Raw genomic sequence first — 8,821 nt, forward strand, 5'->3', positions numbered from 1 at the left:
TTTAGAGAGGGGGGAGAGGAGTGGCCCAAGTGCTCTGCTCCCCTCCAGCTCTGCTGCCTGTGAGCTGCTCAACTTATCTCTTGTGCATTCCCATTAGACTGCTGGGCAGAAGGGTGGAGATGTGAAAAATGTCATCAGGCATGGTATAGAGGGGGAGGGGAGCAGCTCCACCAGAGTCCCTCTGCCTTTCTAGTAATGAACTCAGGGAAGGGAGACCAAATGGGGGACAGCAAGTGTGTGCCCACAGAGAGTATTCTATGTGCCATCTTTGGCACCCATGGTTTGCCATCACTGTCCTAGATATTCTCTTCTCTCTAGATTTTCAGGACATGTTTCCCATCGGGTTCTCCTATCTATCTGACTATTCTTTCTCAGCCTCCTTTGCTGGAGCCTCATCTAGATCATAGCCTCTGTTGTCTCTACTCTATTGATCATTCTCAGATGCATGTATCCTGTCCTAACCTCAGTGCTGACTTCTATATTATATCTCCGGTTATCTTTCAAAAATCTCCAATTGTGCTTCTTGAGCCATGGACACCTCCTGGGAGTCGCTCTGCTGCCCAGGATCTGGGTACAGGCCTGCCAGGGGGCCCAGACTGCAGTTCCCCACCTCAAGAAATTTGCCATCTACAGATGGAACCCAGACAAGATTGGAGACAATCCCTGAATGCAGACATATGAAGTTGATCTGAATAAATGTGGCCCAATGGTGTTAGATGCCTTGATCAAGATGAAAAATGAGGTGGACACTATACTAACTTTCTGGAGATCATGCCAGGAAGACATCTGTGGTTCCTGTGCGATGAATATCAATGGAGGCAACACACTGGCTTGCACCAGAAGGATTGACACCAACCTCAACAAAGTCTCTAAAATCGACCCTCTTCCCCATATGTATTGTAATGATGTAGGACAAAAAGAACCATTGGGGGGGGGATGGAAGTTGAGAGCTCTACAGTGCATGAGGCAAGAATGACAGTTGGGAACTGAACAAGGACTTCTGGGAAATTCTCCTGAGGAGCAGGGTCTTGAGGGTGGAGACACAGAAGGGAGTGGAAGGAGGAGCTGTTTCTCTGGGCCATTTTCAAGACACCTGTGGAGATTTCTGATACTGACAGAAATCTTAACATCACGGGTTCCTGTTTAAAACATTGTTGGTTCCTATCAAGAACCCTAATTTCTTCAAAGACTTTCATTCCATGAACTATTGAGATACTGGACTCAAATTGGTGAGCAGTGCTCTCCCCTTTTCCTACCTCTCCCCTGCCTGCAAGAAAACCTTGTACTTCAGTAATTAGTTTTATTTAGAAAGAGATTTAGGGTGACCACAAATCCCTCTAACCTTTACTCTTTACCCCAATCAACAATTAAATCAAATAAGCAATCAGATAGCAAATTCAATCTCGTTTATTTACATCTAGAGAGTAAGCTCATTGGCAGACTCCATCTTGTTGCCAGTTTTCAAGAAGACACAAGGTGGAGGCTTTTCAGGGCCCCAAAGCAGCACATATCTGGATTGAGGTCCCACATACCTCTCCTTCTAGAGAAGACTTCCCTGCCGCCCTTGAGGGCCAACACAGCCACCAAGGGGGCAAGCCTTCATGGAGGGGAGATCTTCATTTTTTTTCTCAAGTAATTCAGGGACTCCGGGAGGGAGTAGTGAGGGAAGCTATTTTCACCAACCCATTCCTCACTACTTTCAACCCTTATTTCTCCATCCAAGGAGTGCAAGTCCTTCAAATTACAGTATGTGATGAAGGATCTTGTTCCAGATTTGAATAACTTCTATGCTCAGGACAAATTTATTCAGCCTTTCTTAAGGAAGAAGGATGAATCCCAAGAGGGCAAGGGGTAGTACTTACAATCCATGGAAGATTGAGAGAAACTGGATGGACTCTATGAGTGCATTCTCTGTGCCTGCTGCATCACTAGCTGCCCTAGTTACTGGTGGGATAGTGATAAATATCTGGGACCTGCAGTCCTCAGGCACAGCTCCAAGACCCCCTCTCTTTGTACCAATGTCATACCATCATGAACTACACCAGAACCTGCCCTAAGGGACTGAATCCAGGAAAAGCAATAGCTGAAATCAAGAAGATGATGGTGACGTACAAAGAGAAGAAATCGACTGCTTAGCTAATTCCAAGACTCGTCATGTACCTAATTTATATCTGATATGACTTGAGGGTCCTCTTTTTCCATGAATATTACATGTCCAAGGACAACTGCAAGTTAAATAAAGAACATGCTGCTTTATTTTTAAAAATCACTTCACCTCACAAATCCATTTTTGTCTTCTATATTCCTTGCCTTCAATGAAGAGTAGTAAAAAGCAAAAAGACCGGAAAGCAGGAAAGAGTCATGTTGTGTTGGGCTTTAAAAGCCAAAGATGATTCTGAAGGGAACCACTGAAGTTTATTGAGTAGGGAGGGGAGTGACATGAACTTTCTGAAGATCTTTTTTGCAACTGAATAGAATATGGAGTAGAGTAAAGAAAGAATTGCAGAGGTAGGGACCAAACCAGCAACCTGTTACATGTGTGAGGATGTGAGGACATGCAGCGGGATGTTGGCCAAATCAGAGGTGATGTATGTGAGAGACATGAAGGTAGAAATGACAGGACTTGACAACAGATGAGATATATGAATGAGCAACAATGAGAAGCTGAAGATAATGACACTTAGGTTGTAAGCCTTGGTGGCTGAGGGGATGCTGGTACTCTTGGCAATAATAAGAAAGTTCAGAAAAAGGAAGACTTGGGGGTGATGGTGGTGGAGAGAATCTGGAGAGAGTAGTGTTCAGGAAATCCAGAAGGGTAAGATTATCCAGGAGGAGAGAGTGGTCAATAGTGTCAAATGCAGCAAATAGATTGAGAAAGATGAAAATGTAGAAAAAAATCTATCAGATTTGGCCATCAAGAGATGGTTGGTTTCTTTGGAAAGTGCCATTTCAGTTGAGTGATGAGATTGAATGCCAGATTGTAAAAGGTTGAGGAGAGAAGATGAAACGGATGCAGTGAACATAGGAATTTTAAAGATATTTATCTAAAAAAAGGAAACATTTGAGAGTTTGAGGGGATGGTAGGATCCAGTGAAGAGATTTTAAGGATGGAGAAGAATTGGTCATGTTTAAGGCAATAGAAAAGGAACAAAAGAAATAGAAAATAGAGAGGGAAAAGTTGAAGATTGGGGGAAGGGGGTGATTGAGGTTGCAATCTGCTAGAAAAGGCAAGAGGAGATAGTATTTCTAGAAGAGCCACTTTGTCAAAGGCTGAGGGGAAAGGAGGAGAGATTAGGAAATAATGTTAATGGAAAGGAACATAATGATTTGAGTTTGCATTTTTCTTAATTTTATTCAAAGGTATTTTATTTTCCCAATTACACATAATAACAATTTTCGACATATATTCTCTGAAATTGTAAGATACAAATTGTCTCCCTCCTTCCCTTCCCTCCCCTGTTCCAGAGATGGTAAGCAATTTGATCTGAATTATGCATGTATTATCATACAAAACATACTTCCATATTAGTTATTGTTGAAAGAGAATACTCATATAACACCAAAACCCCCAAATAAAAACAAATAAGCTAAAGTGAAAAAAAGAATAGAGTTTGGCATTTTTCTGAAGAAGACAAGAAGAGATGGGATCAAGGGCACCTGTAGAGAAGCTGGCCTTGGAAAGGAAAAAAATCTATTTTATTTTTGGAGAATGAGGGAAATGAGGAAGGGTAGAGAGGGATGATGTCAAGCTTTCAACCTTTAAATACTGGCAGCTGATAGAGCTAGTGACAAGTGAAAGGCTCTCCCCTGATTAGAGTGGGGACTGCCAGGCTACAGATAGCACCCCAAAATTTGGTTATTAGCCCAGAGGTTCTCCTAAATCCCATTGGGATTAGAGTAATGAGTTGGGAGGGGAGAGGAAGTGAGAAAGAGACTTGCAAACTCCCACCATTGTTTGTTGGTTTTTTTAAGCCCTGATTGGTCTCTGCCTCCCTTGAGACACAGTTTCCCAGTTACCCAAGTTTATAAGAGCCCCATCTGTATGGGATCAGAGCCTCTCTGACATGGTGGATGCCTAAAGCCCATGCCAGTCAGTAGCCTCTGACCCGCTAAATAGACATGTTTCTCCATGGGGATGACTGAGGCCATATGTAAAGAAGCTAAGTGATCTTGTTTCCTTGTTGCTCTTCCTAGCCATTTGGGTGATCTAAACTTCTTTTGTAAGCCTTTCAATGACTCCATGAATGCCTCATTACTCCCCAAGTGAACCCCAAATAACAGGGAGCTGGCTTCAGACCCACTCCTAATAGCATGGTGGTCTGTGGGAAGGGATGGCTTCATGGCCCATGTTACACTGACTTGGGGAAAAGGCAATGCAAATATGGAATGTGGCTGTTCAGTTGTAGGAGCTCTTCTGGTGGTACATGGGGAGCCCTCTGGAGAGCATGGGGAGCAGGTTCCTGTTCACATGAAGTAATTGGTGCTGGAGGAAGCTTTGTGTGTATGTGGGGTTGTTGACCGACCCACAAGTGTGACAAAGCTGAACAGGAGCTGGCCCCCAGCACTCTAGCACCCATAGAAGGAGATCTCAGCTGTTCAGGATCATCCAGGGAAGGCAGAGAGAGTCACAGCCTGAAACCTACTTTATGGTGTCCAGTCCAGAAATTCTAGTTCTGGGACATCTTACTGGAAGACATCATGAAACAGGATATGGAAAGTGGAAGTTAAATTAAATTTCACTGACCCATCCCTCCCCCTTGGGTGCAGCCATGCTAACACTCTGCCCCTGTCATGTGGCCTCTCTGCATACCCCAGTCCTTCCAGTCCTCATGTCCTCCCAGCCAGCAATAAGGCAGGAAGAACTCCCCCAACAGGGGAGGCAGCAGGAGCTCTGACTTGTTCATACAGTGCCAGTGAAGCTGTGCACCTTCTAGCCAGTGGAGCAAGTTCATTGAAAGAAGCTTTACTGACAATAAAGAAGGTGTGTCAGAAGAAGCAGGATGGGGCCACAAATGCTGTGGTAAAAAGGACAGCTTGGACACTTGAAGGCAAAGACCGATTTACAATCCGCCATATGTATGTGGACATCAAAGGTCAGAAAATCAGAAAGAAAGGCTAAAATCCAGCTTCCGCTGGCTGGTCCTAGACACAGGAAACACAACCAATCTCCATTTTTCCAATGAAAGCAGAGCTGTAAAGGACCAAGATGCTGTTGATGTGGGCTGCCTTGCAGACAGGGATACTTATGGGTGGTGGACAAGGAGTTCTGCAGCTGACCAATTGGCACAGGCACAGTGAACCAGCAACTTTCCCTCCTTGGAACCTCAGCAGAACTAGCCAAAAATGGATGGACAGTTGCCCCCTGGATTATCATTGGCATCCTATTTGCATTAAGGTTGTCACCACTACTCACTGGAGAAACAAGATGAATCATGGGTAAAGTGAGGTCAGTTCTTTGGGCAGCAACTGCTCAAACAATTGACCCCTTCCTTAACAACCAATCAAGATGAAAAGCATTCTTGAAAGCCCCTGGGGTCACTCTACTGCCATATTCTCTCTTTTAATAAAGCTTGTCCCTTTCCCCATGGAGACTGCCTGAGTTATCACTTCTTTGAAGGTGATCCCCTGCCAACAACACTGTGAAAGACTGCTTGTTTTAGCAGTTGCTACCCAAATCCAAGAGGAAAGGACAATGAACTACTGCCACCTAAAACAGAATACTCCAAGGAGACCTGGTTTTGTTTCAGCTTTATAAAGACCTGGTTGTGAGTTAGGTGATCAGTGCTGAGGAATTCTGGGCCAGGCTTTGAAGCATGAATACTCTGGATATCCCTGCAGCATCCAATCACAAGCTGGATGTGGGCATTTCTAACTTGGATCCAACCTTAGACAAATGGCTGTAATGGCCCAAGGTATAACTTAATTTCTGATATAATTGAGTCCATATTTAAGACCCACCCAGCAATCAAAACGAAATATACAGAAAACATTGCACATGACATGACTGAAAAGTTTTAGTTGTCATTTTTTCAATCTCATTATTTTCATAGGGATTTTAAAAGTCTCTTTGCAGAATATGCCAAAAGAGATGAAAAGGGTTTTAAAAACATAGTATCACTAGAAGTGAAAAACCTATGACTTGATTTGCAATACTGGAGGCTAAATTATTAGATTTTATATAAATTTATATATAATTATATTTATATAAATTATTAGATGGGGACTATGGGGTTTCCCTAGTGCCATCTATTTCCAACTCTTCAAAATCTATAAATAAGAATAGCAATGTTGCCATCGTCAAGAAGCTTGACTATCATAGTTTCATGGTCCTAGTGGCAGGTCTCAGGAAAAACAGAATCACAAAATGATCACAAAAATGAGAACAGCAGTACAGAAGGATAATGGGATTCAGACTTCTTTCAGCCACAAATCAAAAGGATGAGGTTACAAAAATCTATTGAATATGGAGACTCAGGGAAAAATAACGGCATAAAGACAATTACCCTAACTCTGAGGAAGCTAGATAGGTATTATCATGGCCCAACTCCAGTTCAATCCCTCCAATTTATAGGACATTGTCAATTATTTTCAGAGTGTTAAGCAAGAGATGGAAACTTACACACTCAGACTAATTCAGGTTCTTTCAAGCGGTACTGGGAGCAGTGTCATTACAACCCTGTCCCCTGGAGGAGTACTTATACAGTGAGGATCACAGCAAGTCACAAATCAGATGCTACCAGGAGAAAGATGTGGTCAGAGGCACTTCTGCTTTGGGTTTCCTATGGAAATGAGAAGCAATAGAACTGCATTGAATGGTTATTTGTGGTTTGGGATCCTGGAATAACATACGGGGAACAGTTTTATAGAAAGCCTTAAATTTTTAATGCATTTTTTTCAAGAAACAAAGGAAAGAGCTAGGTGACTCAGTGGATAGAGAGAGAGCCAGCTCTGAAGACAGGAGGTCCTGGATTAAAATGTGACCTCAGAGATTTCCTAGTTGTGTGATCCTGGGCAAGTCACTTAACTCCAATTGCCTAGCCCTTACCACTCTTCTGCATTGGAAACATTACTCTATATCCCAAGACAGAAGGTAAGGATTTTTTTAAAAAGAGAGACGATAGAGCTGCATGTTTTCATTTGAGTGCACACATGCACTGCTGAGGGTGGCATGTACTTTGAGGAAACAAGCTGATTTTTAAAAAGAGTTTAAAAATCTTCCAAGTGAAGAAAATAATAAAAAATTATTTATTTATTTTTGCCTCTTTGAGAGAAATAAAAAAAATATTTCTCAAATGTATTTTTCTCCAGGCTTTCCCTCGCTGTTAAACTGTTTTTTTTTATGAAATTTATAAACATTACATAGAATGGAAAGTGTGAGAATGTAAAACTTTTTTTAAAAAAAAAGGTATGCTGTTGTGTCAGTAATGTGTGCCAAATTTTGTTTCTTATAGGATCAATTCATTGGTTATCAAGGTTTAGCTGCCATGTTACAAATGATCAAAAAAAGTAAATGAAGTTTAATGCAAAAAAACATTCACTGTCCTTCCCCAGAGCTACTTAAACATTCTCTCATCTGGACACATTGTGGTGGACCTGAAACAGGCCTCCCTTCCTGCTGTCATTGATGTGAACCATTATGTTGTTGACATAACATTGATCAAATCATATGAGGCTATGATGATAAGAGGCATTGGATTAGGTAGTGATCCCTATGAGGAACAAGAGGTAGGAAATCAATGCTAAGAAAGTCCAGGGTCAAGTCCACTCAGTTAAGTTTTGGGGAATACAGTGATTAGGAGAACCCCAGAAGTTTTAGGGCACAGTCCAGAAAAAGCTACTGACATCAGCTTTTCATAATCTAAGGAAGGAAGCCCAGAGACTTACTGAACTCTTCAGGTTTTGAAGAACCCACAATGCTCACCCATTTACCAAGGTACCCTCAAATTTACTCCTTTCAAGTAGGGCTCAGGAATAGGCTTTGACCCTGGAACATCTACAGTAGGCTGTGTCCATGGGCCTTCCTGATCCTGCAAGACACTGCAAAGTTTCTATCAGTCTTTGTCCAGAAAGACCAGATCAAAAAGGCTTCTAAAACTACAGGTTTTTAAAAGTGATCACTCACTATATCATGTTTGAAAATCAGCTGCTTACCTATTTCTGGGCCCTAGTTGCAGTGAAACAGTCATATCATTATTCTTTGTCCAGAGCTCTTTATTATGATTTTGGTGATACAAGGTGGTCCCTTTTACAAGATTCTTTTGCTAAATGGATATGGGGTATTCAACTGCCTTTTTTCAGGATGTAATGACCTTCCCTATCTCTTTTAACTAGATCTATTTTTCTTTTGGCTTTGTCAGATATGATGATTGCAAATCCTGCCTTCCTCTTCTCAGTTAATGACCAATAGATTTTGCTCCAGTCTTTATCTTTACCCTGTGTGTCTACCTGCCTCATGTGTGTTTCTTGTAGACAACATATGGTAGGATTTGGGTTTCTAATCCACTCTGCTATTTGCTTCCATTTTATGGGTGAGTTCATCCCATTCACATTCAGAGTTATGATTATCACCTGTGTATTCCCCCACATTTGACTTCCTTTCCTAGTTCTGCCCTTTCTTCTTTCACTATTTCCTTCTACATCAGTGTTTTGTTTTTAATTAGTCCGACATGGGATATTCAAAATCACAACTGCCTGGATTCCTCCAGTGTCAGTATTCCTCACAAATAATTTGATGACTATGCCAAAGATTGAGGCCACTAGTTCATGTCCTAGAACCCTGCCTCCTCTGCTAGTCCAACTGGCCCACACCTATAAGGACTTG

General features: G+C 42.0%; 2 pseudogenes; both read left to right on the plus strand.

Annotated features, from left to right (window-relative positions):
• Window positions 1-445: 445 nt before the first annotated feature.
• Window positions 446-2,269, plus strand: LOC130458067 (succinate dehydrogenase [ubiquinone] iron-sulfur subunit, mitochondrial-like; annotated as a pseudogene).
• Window positions 2,270-4,381: 2,112 nt separating this feature from the next.
• Window positions 4,382-6,844, plus strand: LOC100619828 (general transcription factor IIH subunit 1-like; annotated as a pseudogene).
• Window positions 6,845-8,821: the final 1,977 nt, after the last annotated feature.

This window comes from Monodelphis domestica, chromosome 3 (genome assembly GCF_027887165.1).
Source record: "Monodelphis domestica isolate mMonDom1 chromosome 3, mMonDom1.pri, whole genome shotgun sequence".
Taxonomy (NCBI): Eukaryota; Metazoa; Chordata; class Mammalia; order Didelphimorphia; family Didelphidae; genus Monodelphis; species Monodelphis domestica.